The sequence below is a fragment of the Salvelinus alpinus genome, chromosome 9 (genome assembly GCF_045679555.1).
Source record: "Salvelinus alpinus chromosome 9, SLU_Salpinus.1, whole genome shotgun sequence".
NCBI classification, from domain to species: Eukaryota; Metazoa; Chordata; class Actinopteri; order Salmoniformes; family Salmonidae; genus Salvelinus; species Salvelinus alpinus.
Window position 1 is genome coordinate 24,992,995 of NC_092094.1, and position 16,656 is coordinate 25,009,650.

General features: G+C 41.1%; 1 protein-coding gene across 3 annotated transcripts in view; it reads right to left on the bottom strand.

Moving 5' to 3' along the window:
* Positions 1-16,656, bottom strand: part of furinb (furin (paired basic amino acid cleaving enzyme) b) — a 248,012-nt gene that overhangs the window by 118,350 nt on the left and 113,006 nt on the right. The gene's annotated exons all lie outside the window — the stretch shown is intronic.

Consider the following 16,656-nt stretch of genomic DNA (forward strand, 5'->3'; position numbering starts at 1 on the left):
CCGAGTGGCCAGTTCATCTTGGATGGTGTCAGAAAGACCCTTCAAAAAACACACTGTGAGCGCCTCGTCGTTCCAGCCACTTGCTGCTGCCACAGTGCGGAACTGGATGGCATAGTCCGTCACGCTGCGCCGACCTTGGCGGAGAGTCAGGAGCTGTTTGGCTGAGTCAGGGCCGTTGGTAGGACCTTGAAACACTCGCTTGAATTCTTCAGCAAAGGTAGAGTAGCTGGCACAGCAGGGACTTTGGGCATCCCACACAGCAGTAGCCCAGGCTAGGGCTTTTCCCGACAGCAGGGTGATGATATATGCTATCTTGGACCGGTCGGTGGGAAACGACGATGGTTGCAGCTCAAAGGAGAGAGAACATTGGGTGAAAAACCCCTTACAAACACTCGGATCCCCTGAGAACCGTTGGGGAGGCGGTAGACGAGGTTCAGCCAGGGGGTTAACTGCCAGGGGCACTTGAATCTGATGAACTGGAGCAGAAGCGGTTGCCGGGGAAAGTCGATCCGAAATCTGCTTTATGGAAGTCAGCATCTCTGACAGAAGTTGAGAATGTCTAGCCATTAAGGCCTCTTGCTGAACCAGAGCAGCTTCGTGGCGTTGGACAGTCCCCTCGTGGTGGGACAGCATGGAAAAAAGATCCTGGGTACTGGCTGCCTCTGGGTTCATTATAATGGCTCAGTGTTTCTGTCAGGACCCGGTGCGAGAAACAGTCACTAATAATCGTCAGAACCCAGAAGATGAGGCAGACACAGCAGTACTAGAGATGGTGGTTTAATTAAAGAACAAAATCTTCAGGCAAAGAAACTAAATCCACAATGTCCAAAAATAAAGCCAAAAGGCACAAAATGGAAATCCTCCAAAATACAAAAGAAACTCCACAAAGTGGAAAAAAACAGCAGGGAAAAACAAACCTCAAAAGACTACTCAAATAATACACAAGAACAAAACCAGAGAACCTCTGGAAAATCCAACAAGAGAAATATCTGAATAAAACAAGGCTGGGGCTGGGTGCTAACTTACAAACACTGAGCAAGGAACTGAGGAACACACAGGGTTTAAATACTAACAAGGGAATGACCTACAGGTGCAAACAATAATAAGAGCAAGAAAAACAAAAGGTACAAAAAAGGTGCAATGGGGACATCTAGTGACCAAAACCCGAACAGTCTTGGCCAAAACCTGACACCATGTTTCATGAGCTGAAATAAAATATCCCAGAAATTTTCCATACGAACAAACCTTTTATTTCTCTCAAATTTTGAGCACAAATTCGTTTACAATTCTGTAACAGAGCATTTCTTCTTTGCCAAGATAATCCATTCACCTGACAGGGGTGGCATATCGGGAAGCCGATTAAACAGCATGATCATTACACAGGTGCATCATGTGCTGGGGACAATAAAAAGGCCACTCTAAAATGTGCAGTTTTGTCACACAAGTCAATGCCACAGATGCCGCAAGTTTTGAGGGAGCGTGCAATTGGCATGCAGATTGCAGGAAAGTCCACCAGAGCTGTTGCCAGAGAATTGAATGTTAATTTCTCTACCCATAAGCCGCCTCCAACATCGTTCTAGGGAATTTGGCAGTTTGTCCAACCGGCCTCACAACCGCAGACCACGTGTAACCACGCCAGCCCAGGACCTCCACATTCGGCTTCCTCGCCTGCGGGATTGTATGAGACCAGTCACCCGGACAGCTGATGAAACTGTGGGTTTGCACAATCGATTAATTTTTGAACTAACTGTCAGAAACCATCTCAGGGAAGCTCATCTACGTGCTCGTCATCCTCACCAGGGTCCTCAACTGACTACAGTTTGACATCATAACCAACTTCTGTGGGCAAATGCTCAACTTCGATGGCCACTGGCATGCTAGAGAAGTATGCTCTTCACAGATGAGTCACGGTTTCAACTGTACTGTGCAGATGGCAGACAGCATGTATGGCGTCGTGTGGGCGAGGGTTTGCTGATGTCAACATTGTGAACAGACTGCCCCATGGTGGCGGTGGGGTTATGGTATGGGCAGGCATAAGCTACGGACAACGAACACAAAATTGCATTTTATCGATGGCAATTTGAATGCACAGAGATACAGTGACAACATCCTAAGGCCCATTGTCGTGCCATTCTTCTGCCGCCATCACCTCATGTTCCAGCATGATAATGCACGGCCCGATGTCGCAAGGATCTGTACACAATTCCTGGGAGCAGAAAATGTCCCAGTTCTGCCATGGCCTCCATACTCACCAGACATGTCACCCATTATCCAGCAACTTCGCACAGCCATTGAAGAGGAGTGGGACAACATTCCACAGGCCACAATCAACAGCCTGATCAACTCTATGCGAAGGAGATGTGTCGCGCTGCATGAGGCAAATGGTGGTCACAACAGATGCTGACTGGTTTTCTACCATTTTCTAAGGTATTTGTGACCAACCGATCTGTATTCTTAGTCATGTGAAATCCATAGATGAGGGCCTAATGTATTTCAATTGACTGATTTCCATTTATGAACTGTAACTCAGTAAAATCTTTGAAATTGTTGCATGTTGCGTTTATATTTTTTTTCAGTGTAAGTTTCAAACAAAAATAAAACATTTTACTTCCAATTTTGATCTTGTCTCAACGCTGCAACTCCCCAATGAGCTTGGGAAGTGAAGGTCAAGTCATATGTCCTCCGAAACATGACCTGCCAAACCACGCTTCTTAACACCCGCCCGCACCAATGTGTCAGAGGAAACACTGTTCAACTGACGACAGAGGTCAGCCTGCAGGCGCCCGGCCTGCCACAAGGAGTCACTAGAGCGCTGGGAGCCAAGATTGTGTTTTCTTGCGAATTGCATTTTGGCAAATGTTAGACATTTTTTATTGGCTGCTTCATCACAGGACTTGAATGTTCTGTTATGATGAATTACCATAATCTAAATGTGATTTCTGTCATTCTGAGCACCCGTGGGTTACTCACCAATACATATGGTTCTGTTAAATTTCTCAAATGTTAGGTAAATTAAAATCAAAAACAGGGTTTTTTCTGCCATTGAAATCCTTCGGTGGGCCGCCTAAGCGTTATTGTTTGGGTCCAAACAGTGTAAATTATTTATACTTTTAGAAATACATTTTCAGATGGAAAAACACTTTCATGGTAAACTTAAATGACTAAAACCAAATATAAAGCATGTAGAAAAGATAATGGACCTATATACAGTACCAGTCAAAGGTTTTGACACACCTACTAATTCAAGGGTTTTTCTTTATTTGTACAATTTTCTACATTGTAGAATAATAGTGAAGACATCAAAACTATGAAATAACACATATGGAATGATTTAGTAACCAAAAGTTTTCAACAAATCTAAATATATTTCAAATTTTAGATTCTTCAAAGTAGCCACCCTCTGCCTTGATGACAGCTTTGCCCACGCTTGGCATTCTCTCAACCAGCTTCACCTGGAATGCTTTTCCAACAGTCTTGAAGGAGTTCCCACATATGCTGAGCACATGTTGGATGCTTTTCCTTCATTCTCCTTCCAACTCATCCCAAACCATCTCAATTGGGTTGAGGTTGGGTGAATGTGGAGGCCAGGTCATCTGATGCATCATTTCATCACTCTCCTTCTTGGTCAAATTGCCCTTACACAGCCTTGAGGTGTGTTGGGTCATTGTCCTGTTGAAAAACAAAATGATAGTCCCACTAAGTCCAAACCAGATGGAATGGCGTATCGCTGCAGAATGCTGTGTGCCTTGAATTCTAAATAAATCAATGACAGTGTCACCAGCAAAGCACCCCCACACCATCACACCTCCTCCTCCATGCTTCACGGTGGGAACCACACATGCGGAGATAATCCGTTCACCTACTCTTCGTCTCACAAAGACACGGTGGTTGGAACCAAAAATCTCAAATTTGGACTCATCAGACCAAAGGACAGATTTCCATCGGTTTAATGTCTATTGATCGTGTTTCTTGGCCCAAGCAAGTCTCTTATTATTATTTGTGTCCTTTAGTAGTGGTTTCTTTGCAGCAATTCGACCATTAAGGCCTGAATCAGTTAAATAAAGTTTACAAAAAAATTACAAAAAATGAATGCAGTCCCCTCTGAACAGTTGATGTTGAGATGTATCTGTTACTTGAACTCTGTGAAGCATTTATTTGGGCTGCAACTTCTGAGGCTGGTAACTTTAATGAACTTATCTTCTGCAGTATAGGTAACACTGGGTCTTCCTTTCCTGTGGCGGTCCTCATGAGAGCCAGTTTCATCATAGCACTTGATGGTTTTTGTGACTGCACTTGAAGAAACTTTCAAAGTTCTTGAAATTTTCAGGATTGACTGACCTTCATGTCTTAAAGTAATGATGGACTATCGTTTCTCTTTGCTTATTTGTATTTGTATTTTTTTTACCTTTATTTAACTAGGCAAGTCAGTTAAGAACAAATTCTTATTTACAATGACTGCAGCGCCACGCGGGAGCCACTTATTTGAGCTGTTCTTGCCATAATATGGACTTGGTCTTTTACCAAATAGGGCTATCTTCTGTATTCCACCTCTACTTTGTCACAACACAACTGATCGGCTCAAACGCATTAAGAAGGAAATAAAATACACAAATTAACTTTTAACAAGGCACACCTAATTGAAATGCATTCCAGGTGACTACCACATGAAGCTGGTTGAGAGAATGCCAAGAGTGTGCAAAGCTGTCATCAAGACAAATGGTGGCTACTTTGAAGAATCTCAAATCTCAAATATATTTTGATTTGTTTAAAAAAAATTGCTTACCACATTATTCCATATGTGTTGTTTCATAGTTTTGATGTCTTCACTATTATTCTACAACAGTAAAAAAAATGTAAAAATAAAGAAAAACACTGGAATGAGTAGGTGTGTCCAAACTTTTGTCTGGTACTGTATATATTTTTAAATAATACAATCTTTGAGAACTAACAATCACCAAAAATAAATGCTTAACAGTCAGGGAGATTTGAAAATTCCCAAAACAATACACTTAGCAGTATAGATTTTGTTTTTATGTTTGAGTAATAGAACACAGTATTAGCCATGGCAAAATGACTCAGTGAAATGATGTTGGCACGAGCAGCACTGCAGATATTGAGATGACCACGATGCAATACTTTGCTTTCACACAGTCACACACAGTGTCTGCTCAGGATCATTTCACGCTCTTACAGCGTGGGAGCCTTGGGACCAAAACAGCAGAGAAGTTGATCCTCGTGCTTCAATGTTCTTAGTTTTTGCGTACAATGACCCACTATGCTGTTAACTTCCTGCAACTGTGTCATATCGCTGATTGTACCTTTAAAACTGCACAATTTTCTCTCAGCTGCATGGCAAATTGTATAGAATAAACAGGATATTTGCTTTAAATTGCAAAAAATTATCTCAGCTCAATGGAGAAATTTGTAGAATTGCATGAAATTGGTTTAAAAATACAAACATTTCTCTACAACGAGCCGACCGCGCCCCCTGGTGCGCCCCCTGGTACGCTGCCTGCCGCGCCCCCTGCCACGCCCACCACCTAAGCTCCTTTTTGAACCAGAAAAACCCTGCACACACAGACTGCTGGTGACGTGAGTGAATTAGTCATCAGTCTGCAGCATTGATGGGATGTGAGGCTAAGTTCTCGTCTGTGAACTGAGCTGTGCAGCGTTTAGGGTGTTAAGCGTGTGTGTGTGTGAGAGAGAGAGAGAGAGAGAGAGAGAGAGAGAGAGAGAGAGAGAGAGAGAGAGAGAGAGAGAGAGAGAGAGAGAGAGAGAGAGAGAGAGAGAGAGAGAGAGAGAGAGAGAGAGAGAGAGAGAGAGAGAGAGAGAGAGAGAGAGAGAGAGAGAGAGAGAGAGAGAGAGAGAGAGAGAGAGAGAGAGGGAGAGAGAGAGAGAGAGAGAGAGAGAGAGACAGCAGTTAGGATAAGTGTGGGTGACATCAGGCTCTGTTATCAAACAGAACAGTCTTAGAATGCTAGCAGCCAGCCAGGCATCAAATAAACACCCAGCAGCTACAACACATTGCAACACACCTCCTTGTTTCACTCACTGACAGTCTGCCTTTCTTCCCCGTTCACTCTCTCCTTAGTTTTTTCTTTCTCTGCCCTTATCTTGCTCTCTTTAGACATACCTTCTTCTCTTTTCTGTCTGTCTCTCTCTCACTCTCTATCTCATTCTCTCATGCTGGACTAAGCATACACCAGCTCTGTTGGCTATTAGTTCTGGATAATCTCTATCAATTATCATTCTGTTTTAGTCCATTGCAGAGCACATGATTTCTGTTTGTTGTGGCAATGTTCATAATCCTACACTACCTAACTCAATGTCCTGGAGTATGTGCTTGTGTGTGTGTCTGTGCCCGACCTGTCCTGTTTTCTGTTCTCTCTCCTCCAGAGGTATGCTGGCCTCAAATCTGTGCCTGTGCTGTGTATGCCTACAGTATGCTGGTATGTGTGTGTGTGGTGGTGGGGGGGATGTTGGAAGACGCGGTAGTTAGTTAATCGGCCAGGGACAGGATTTCTCTTTAGCTTGGCACAGCCTGCCCACTGGGGCTGGATTGACTGAGACAGAGCCCCTGTCTGGTAGAGGCTCACAGGCTGACCACACCGCTTGTGTGCGCCAACGAGCGTCTGTGTTGCCAAGGGCTAAAGTAGAAATCAGTTCTATTTCTGACGCAGATCGCGCTGCAAGTCCTGCATCTCCCATCTCCTCATTGGTTATACCCATGTGGGTGACTGAAAGACGAACGAAGTCAGTGGCGGTAATGCACCTAATTTATGAAAGTTGCCAATCGCAATATAAAGTCAAGAGAAGAAAAAGCCTGGAAGGAAGAGAGATGACTAGAAACGATTCGGTTGAACGTTTTATGTGTGGATTAATTGGCGGAGTAGAGAACCTTGTACATTTCAGGTAAAATAACAATGATAAACATCCATTGTGATGTGGATGAGAACCTGTGGCCAAATCCACAAGACAGGGTTGAGGGAAATATAGAAGTACAGTAATCAATCCTTTGTTTTGCTTTTTAGAGTAAGCCAGGTGAGGAACACTGCAGTTGACGTTTTACTGTAGTTTTTTTCTTTTTTTGTAGCTAATTATTTTTGCTTTGATTCAAAGAAACCTATGTTGTGATTTTATTGTATTTCATCAATACATTTCAGATTTTGTTCAATGATTCCACTGTGTCTGTAGTATTCTCTCTACTAGTCCTTTTACAGTGACGTATTTACGTGTAGTAGCACAATGAAACATGTGTCACATATTTTGTACTACAATATTTAATGATTGTATGAACAACTACACAGTGAAACTATCGGTATCTTGTGTGTGGGCGATTTAAATGAATGTTCCTATGGTATTTCATGATAAATGAGTTATTTGAACCAATGATTCTGCAAGTGCAAGGTTTCTTTAAAGATATGAATGCACAATGCAATGTTTTGAACATTGGACAGCCTGTGTTACAAGTGATGACCGTTTTGAGTTTTGTGTCTGGAGTTTTGAAAAATGACCACAAGGTTCTGAAATTAGTGCCAAAGTGATTATAAAAAACTGTATGAGTGAGATATCTCACATGTGGGGATTCGCTAGGATCACCTACTCTCGAAAGAACCTATCAAAAGTGTCTGACGGAAGCAGATGGGTAGAGTGGTGAATGAGGTCAACCCTCACCTTCCTTAAAAGGAGCCACTCTCCCACCCTCTGGTTATTCTCAAGGATGCTATTTTTCTTTGCACTCTTGCGAGCAGGTAAATTCTGTGCGATATCAAACATAATATCAGAGAACCGCGGTTATACAAGTAACCTTAAGTTACACTACTGTTCAAAAGTTTGGGGTCACTTAGAAATGTCCTTGTTTTTGAAAGAAAAGCTAATTTTTTGACCATTAAAATAACATCAAATCTATCAGAAATACAGTGTAGACATTGTTAATGTTGTAAATGACTATTGTAGCTGGAAACAGGTGATTTTTTTAATGGAATATCTACATAGGCGTACAGAGGCCCATTATCAGCAACCATCACTCCTGTGTTCCAATGGCACGTTGTGTTTGCTAATCCAAGTTTATAATTTTAAAAGGCTAATTGATCATTAGAAAACCCTTTTGCAATTATGTTAGCATAGGTGAAAACTATTGTTCTGATTAAAGAAGCAATAAAACTGGCCTTCTTTAGACTAGTTGAGTATCAGCATTTGTGGGTTCGATTACAGGCTCAAAATGGCCAGAAACAAAGGCCTTTCTTCTGAAACTCGTCAGTCTATTCTTGTTCTGAGAAATGAAGGCTATTCAATGTGAAAAATTGTCAAGAAACTGAAGATCTCGTACAACGCTGTGTACTACTCACAGAACAGCGCAAACTGGCTCTAACCAGAATAGAAAGAGGAGTGGGAGGCCCCGGTACACAACTGAGCAAGAGGACAAGTACATTAGAGTGTTAGAGTGTCTAGTTTGAAAAACAGATGCCTCACAAATCCTCAACTGGCAGCTTCATTAAATAGTACCCGCAAAACACCAGTCTCAACATCAACAGTGAAGAGGCGACTCCGGGATGCTGGCCTTCTAGAAAAAGCCATATCTCAGACTGGCCAATAAAAATAAAATATTAAGATAGGCAAAAGAACACAGACACTGGACAGAGGAAGATCGGTAAAAAGTCTTATGGACAGACAAATCTAAGCTCGAGGTGTTTGGATCAGAAAGAAGAACATTCGTGAGATGCAGAAAAAATGAAAAGATGCTGGAGGAGTGCTTGACGCCATCTGTCAAGCATGGTGGAGGCAATGTGATGGTCTGGGTGTGCTTTGGTGATGGTAAAGTGGGAGATTTGTACAGGGTAAAAGGGATCTTGAAGAAGGAAGGCTATCACTCCATTTTGCAACGCCATGCCATAATTGGAGCCAATTTCCTCCTACAACAGAACAATGACCCAAAGCACAGCTCCAAACTATGCAAGAACTATTTAGGGAAGAAGCAGTCAGCTTGTATTCTGTCTATAATGGAGTGGCCGGCACAGATTTTTTTATTTAAATTTACTGTATGGTACGTAAGAAGTGCCCATCAAGCCAATACAACTTGTGGGAGGTGCTTCAGGAAGTATTGGGTGAAATCTCTTAAGATTACCTCAACAAATTGACAACTAGAATGCCAAAGGTCTGCAAGGCTATAATTACAAATAGCGGATTCTTTTCCGAAAGCAAAGTTTGAAGGACACAATTATTATTTAAATAAAAAAATCATTATTTATAACCTTGTCAATGTCTTGACTATATTTTCTATTCATTTTGCAACTCATTTCATGTATGTTTTCATGGGAAACAATGTAATTTCTACGTGACCCCAAACTTTTGAACGGTAGTGTATCTTTCAATTATTCATTTCGTGTCTCACATGTGGGGATATGGCCAACTCCCGTATCGCAAAGACATGTTCTCCGAAGCCAGGGTAGTTCCAACATCAGCAACCCTCAGAGTACTCACCAAGAAGGTGCAGAAACAACCCATCGGCAAAACAACTCATTACAAAGTGAGGGGAAGCCCAATATATCGCACACACAGTCTCAGATTAATGAGATATGTCCGAAAAACAAGAGGTAAACTCCTCTGTAGGAGAGAGCCCTTCCAGAACCCTCCGAAGGCTATCACCCTTCCCATTATAAATCAATATAATATCCAGCAGGGTATTGTTGAAGAGAGAAGGGCACACACTCTTCCAAGGGTGGTAGCCCACTGAGCGAAGAGCATAACACCTTTGCCTGAGCTCTCCTACAATCCAAGAAGATTCGCATTGCGCATACTGGACAACGACGGGGAAAGGCGACAGGCAAAAAGCCATAGGCTCCAAAGTGTGACAATGGGAAAAGTTGTCCCCGGTCAAAGATGGGGTTAGATACATTAACCTGAAAAACCCCTGGGCAGATTCAGGGCGCAAACATTGGCTAGTAGAGTACAGTCCACACATACTGTAAGCTTAGGGACGCAATTCATCCCAAAGGTGTTTGATGGGTTTGAAGTCAGGGCTCTGTGCAGACCAGTCAAGTTCTTCCACACCGATCTCGACAAACCATTTCTACATGGACCTCGCTTTGTGCACAGGGGCATTCTCATGCTGAAACAGGAAAGGGCCTTCCCCAAACTGTAGCCACAAAGTTGGATGCAAAGAATCGTGTAGAATATCAGTGTATGCTGTAGTGTTAAGCTTTCTCAAATCAAATCAAATTTTATTTGTCACATACACATGGTTAGCAGATGTTAATGCGAGTGTAGCGAAATGCTTGTGCTTCTAATTCCGACAATGCAGTAATAACCAACAAGTAATCTAACCTAACAATTCCACAACTACTACCTTATACACACAAGTGTAAAGGGATAAAGAATATGTACATAAAGATATATGAATGAGTGATGGTACAGAACGGCATAGGCAAGATGCAGTAGATGGTATAGAGTACAGTATATACATATGAGATGAGTAATGTAGGGTATATAAACATAAAGTGGCATAGTTTAAAGTGGCTAGTGATGATACATGTATTACATAAAGATGGCAAGATGCAGTAGATGATATAGAGTACAGTATATACATATGAGATGAGTAATGTAGGGTATGTAAACATTATATTAAGTGGCATTGTTTAAAGTGGCTAGTGATACATTTTTACATAAATTTCTATCAATTCCCATTATTAAAGTGGCTGGAGTTGAGTCAGTATGTTGGCAGCGGCCACTAAATGTTAGTGGTGGCTGTTTAACAGTCTGATGGCCTTGAGATAGAAGCTGTTTTTCAGTCTCTCGGTCCCTGCTTTGATGCACCTGTACTGACCTTGCCTTCTGGATGATAGCGGGGTGAACAGGCAGTGGCTCGGGTGGTTGTTGTCCTTGATGATCTTTATGGCCTTCCTGTGACATCGGGTGGTGTAGGTGTGGCCGATTAATTAGGGCCGATTTCAAGTTTTTATAACAATCGGTATTCAGCATTTTTGGACACCGATTATGGCTGATTACATTGCACTCCAGGAGGAGACTGCATGGCAGGCTGACTACCTGTTACGAGAGTGCAGCAAGGAGCCAAGGTAAGTTGCTAGCTAGCATTAAACGTATCTTATAAAAAACAATCAATCTTAACATAATCACTAGTTAACTACACATGGTTGATGATATTACTAGTTTATCTAGCTTGTCCTGCGTTGCATATAATCGATGCGGTGCCTGTTAATTTATCATTGAATCATAGCCTACTTCGCCAAATGGGTGATGATTTAACAAGTGCATTCGCGAAAAAAGCACTGTCGTTGTAACGATTCTCGTCTGGTGAAGGAGAAGAGGACCAAAATGCAGCGTGGTAAGTGTTCGTCATAATTTAATTGAAAACTGAACACTACACAGAAATAACAACGAGGAGAAAACGAAACAGTTCTGCAAGGTGAACAGACACTACACAGAAAATAAACACCCACAACCAAAATGGGGAAAACAGGCTACCTAAGTATGATTCTCAATCAGAGACAACGATCGACAGCTGCCTCTGATTGAGAACCATACCAGGCCAAACACAGAAATATAACAACATAGAAAAAAGAACATAGACTACCCACCCCAACTCACGCCCTGACCAACCTAACACAAAGACATAAAAAAGGAACTAAGGTCAGAACGTGACAGTCGTTGCACCAATGTGTACCTAACCATAAACATCACTGCCTTTCTTAAAATCAATACACAAGTATATATTTTTTTAAACCTGCATATTTAGTTAATATTGCCTGCTAACATAAATTTATTTTAACTAGGAAAATTTTGCCACTTCTCTTGCAAGCAGAGTCAGGGTATATGCAGCAGTTTGGGCTGCCTGGCTCGTTGCGAACTGTGTGAAGACCTAACAAAGACCGTAATTCATTTGCCAGAATTGTACATAATTATGACATAACATTGAAGGTTGTGCAATGTAACAGCAATATTTAAACTTAGGGATGCCACCCGTTAGATAAAATACAGAACGGTTCCGTATTTCACTGAAAGAATAAACGTTTTGTTTTCGAAATGATAGTTTCCGGATTTTACCATATTAATGACTTAAGGCGCGTATTTCTGTGTGTTATTATATTATAATTAAGTCTATGATTTGATATTTTATAGAGCAGTCTGACTGAGCGGTGGTAGGCAGCAGTAGGCTCGTAAGCATTCATTCAAACAGCACTTTCCTGCATTTGCCAGCAGCTCTTCACTGTGCTTCAAGCATTGCGCTGTTTATGACTTCAAGTCTATCAACTCCCGAGATTAGGCTGGCAATAGTATAGTGCCTATAAGAACATCCAATAGTCAAAGGTATATGAAATACAAATGGTATAGAGAGAAATAGTCCTATAATTCCTATAATAACTACAACCTAAAACTTCTTACCTGGGAATATTGAAGACTCATGTTAAAAGGAACCACCAGCTTTCATATGTTCTCATGTTCTGAGCAAGGAACTTAAACTTTAGCTTTTTTACATGGCAAATATTGCACTTTTACTTTCTTCTCCAACGCTTTGTTTTTGGATTATTTAAACCAAATTGAACATGTTTCATTATTTATTTGAGACAAAATAGATTTTATTGATCTATTATATTAAGTTAAAATAAAAGTGTTCATTCAGTATTGCTGTAATTATCATTATTACAAATATATATATAAAAATCGTCCGATTAATTGGTATCGGCTTTTTTTGGTCCTCCAATAATCGGTATCGGCGTTGAAAAATCATAACCTGTCGACCTCTACTACAGAGGTTAGTGCGTACGGCCCAGTACGTCACTGGGGCCAAGCTTCTTGCCATCCAGGACCTCTATACCAGGTGGTGTCAGATGAAGGCCCTAAAAATTGTCAAAGACTCCAGCCACCCTAGTCATAGACTGTTCTCTCTGCTACCGCACGGCAAGTGGTACCGGAGCGCCAAGTCTACGTCCAAGAGGCTTTTAAACAGCTTCTACCCCCAAGCCTTGAGACTCCTGAACATCTAATCAAATGGCCACCCAGATTATTTGCATTGCCTCCCTCTTCTATGCTGCTGCTACTCTATGTTATTATCTATGCATAGTCACTTCAATAACTCTACCTACATGTACATATTATCTCAATTACCTCGACTAACCGGTGCCCTCACACATTGACTCTGTACCGGTACCCCCTGTATATCGCCTCGCTATTGTTATTTTACTGTTGCTCTTTAATTATTTGTTACTTTTATTTTTAGGGGTATTTTTCTTAAAACTTCATTGCTGGTTAAGGGCTTGTAAGTAAGCATTTCACTGTAAGGTCTACACCTGTTGTATTCGGTGCATGTGACAAATAACATTTGATTTGATTTGATTTAGTGAATGTTTCTACCGAGGACAGACACTTTTTACGTGCTACGCACTTCATCATTCGACGGTCCTGTTTTGTGAGTTTGTGTGGCCTACCCCTTCGTGGCTGAGCAGTTGCTGTTCCACTTTACAATAACAGCACTTACAGTTGACCGGGGCAGCTCTAGCAGCGCAGAAATTTGACGAACTGACTTGTTGGAAAGGTGGAAAGCTCTTCTACACCCAATGTTTGTCTATGGAGATTGCATGGCTATGTGCTCGATTTCACACACCTGTCAGCAATGGGTGTGGCTGAAATAGCCGAATCCACTAATTTGAAGGGGTGTCCACATACTTTTGTATATATCGTGCATTTAGCCAATACCTTTTGAATTGAATAACGTTGCTTGTGGACTTTAGAGCTGTAATGATTTGACACTTTGGCAAGTACAAACGCATACTAGCAGAAGTCTACACGTTCTGGGTGATGCGACACAATGGTATTATTTCATTATGGCATCTCACACTACAAGAGCGTTGCAGAATTTGTGCTGATAAAATCAAACATGTTTGAAGACATCGGGATGTGTAGGATGGCTAAAAGACGGAATCGGTAGTGCTCAGATTATGCCTCTGACACGTTAACATTTAACGCGCGCCCTGTGAAATATTTTATCCGATCTCAAAAACCTTTCTGGGACAGCTAAATCGGGGCCAAAATCGTGTAGTGTACACCCGGCTTCAGAGACGACAAAACAATTATGGATAAACTATATCACTGTCGGGCCTTGGCAGGCCGAGAAAGCGGCTAAAGGACCTTAACAACGATGAACCTTCTCTGTCCCAAAACTCCAGCAAGGAGCATAGGACCCTGGAAAACAGTGTTGAAATTAACTATCTGTTTAGTCACATCACCTCCAAGAAAAAGGGAAAATGTATGGAGTAAAAAGTACATTATTTTCTTTAGGAATGTAGTGAAGTAAAAGTAAAAGTAGTTAAAATATAAATAGTAAAGTAAAGTACAGATACTTAAGTAGTACTATAAAGTATTTTAGTTAGTAGACACACACTCAGTGCTAGGCAAAATAAATATGAGAGCTAAGCTAGTAACAGCCAGATGGTGGTTAGCTAGCTGGCGTTAGCCGTGAGGACTAGTAGCGTGGCTTAAGCACAGTACAGGCTGGTACTCGGTAAGACCGCAGGACTCGTTTGAGAGCTGCCTGAGCATGCTTGTTTCCCATGGAGTAAAGGGCCCCATAATAAATCGGGGGGAAAAGCATTTCTTATGCGTGCTTTTTTATAATTTTTTTTAACCTTTATTTAACCAGGGAAAGCCCATTGAGACAAGAGTCTCATTTACAAGGGTGCCCTGGGAACAATAAATCAACATGATAAGTCAATACAACGCTATCAATTTACAATGAATTACACATTACAATAAATACAGTTCAAAAGAGACAGATAAATTTACCCATCAATCAAAACAAGTGCAGTTTCTCCTTCACCACATTCCACAACAATATCCCAAACTGACCCTTTGAGACCAGAGAGTCAAGCTTTAAAGTGGCCTCCAGGTCATTCCATGCGCAAAGGGGCACATACCTAAAAGCAATCTTTCTGGACACTATGGAGACCCATGGAACCTCTAGAACCAGCCAGTCTTGAGAGCGAGTCTGATGGTGGCTGGATTTCCAATTAAGAAGTGAGGTGAGGTAGTATGGGAGTTTTTGGAGAACTGCTTTATAAACAAATAGCAGCCCTTCTGGTAGTCAAAGACTCCCAGCCAACAGAACTATATAAAAAGGCAATGATTTTCTCCAGTGATAAAATGCAGGGTTGAGTGAATCTAAAGGTTTTAAACAGAGGCTGCTAATTGCATGTAGATTATTTCACCATAGTAAAGTACTGGGAGAAGTGATGCTTGAACAATCTTTTTCCTGTTTTCAAACTTAAGAAAGGATTTATTTCTATCAGGGGTTGGAACCAAAAATATTTTCCAATCGTTTCGTTCTGAACAGAATCATTATTATTTTGTTCCGTTCCAGAAAAGTAAAGTTCTGAACTAGCTCTAACCCAAAGAAAGTACTGGTTTAATCGTTCCTTTCTCTTCCTTCTTAAACCTCTGAAATATCTTTCAAAAAAAATTTGTTCAACATTTAATTATTTCACCAATCAGTGCGGATGGAGCCGCTTGTTGTGGAGCGGGAAAGCGATTGAATCTTTTGAAAAAGTTGTTAAGAGCAAATAGTATTTTGCCGTAACAGCATGGTTTAATCATAATGAAAGACAAACACACACACTGTGCTGCCAGTCACAAGGTAAGGCACGAGATGCAACTAAAAATGTTGAGGGTGAGGAAAGAACGAGAGAGGATTGATTGAGGAACCTTGCTTTGAAACGCTAGGCATCTTGTTATGAGATACATTATATGAATTATGCCCACAGAATAATACCTACGGAGGAGCGGCTTCTATGGAGGAAATTTGACAGTATTTGAATTTCCGAGTTGGTTTAACATTAGACCCACGCAAACGTAGCTAGCTAAAAAGCTTGTGTGTGCAGAGTAGCACTAGAATTAAAAACACGTCTTACCTTCATGTAGTTAATAAATCTAATGTGAAACGTGATAACTATTGTATAGATCACTTTCGTTTTCAGTTCGGGTTCTGTTCCTCAAATAATTTAGTTATTTCCGGATTTTGGTTCTGTTCCCTGAACCGGTTCTAACCCTTGATTTCTATAAAGGAAACTGATCCTAATTATCAGCTTCTTTGTTAGTTTTGCAATGTGTGTTTTAAAACACAGCTTATCATCAATACAAATACCTAAATACTTATAATGAGGGACTTTGGGCAAATTGAGTTTACATACACTTAGGTTGGAGTTATTAAAACTAGTTTTTCAACCACTCCACAAATTTCTTGTTAACAAACTATAGTTTTGGCAAGTCGGTTAGGACATCTACTTTGTGCATGACACAAGTAATTTTTCCAACAATTGTTTACAGACAGATCATTTCACTTATAATTCACTGTATCACAATTCCAGTAGGTCAGAAGTTTACATACACTAAGTTGACTGTGCCTTTAAACAGCTTGGAAAATTCCAGAAAATTATATCATGGCTTTAGAAGCTTCTGATAGGCTAATTGACATCATTTGAGTCAATTGGAGGTGTACCTGTGGATGTATTTCAAGGCCTACCTTCAAACTCAGTGCCCCTTTGCTTGACATCATGGGAAAATCAAAAGAAATCAGCCAAAAACGATTGTAGACTTCCGCAAGTCTGGTTCATCCTTGGGAGCAATTTCCAAACGCCTGAAGGTACCAAA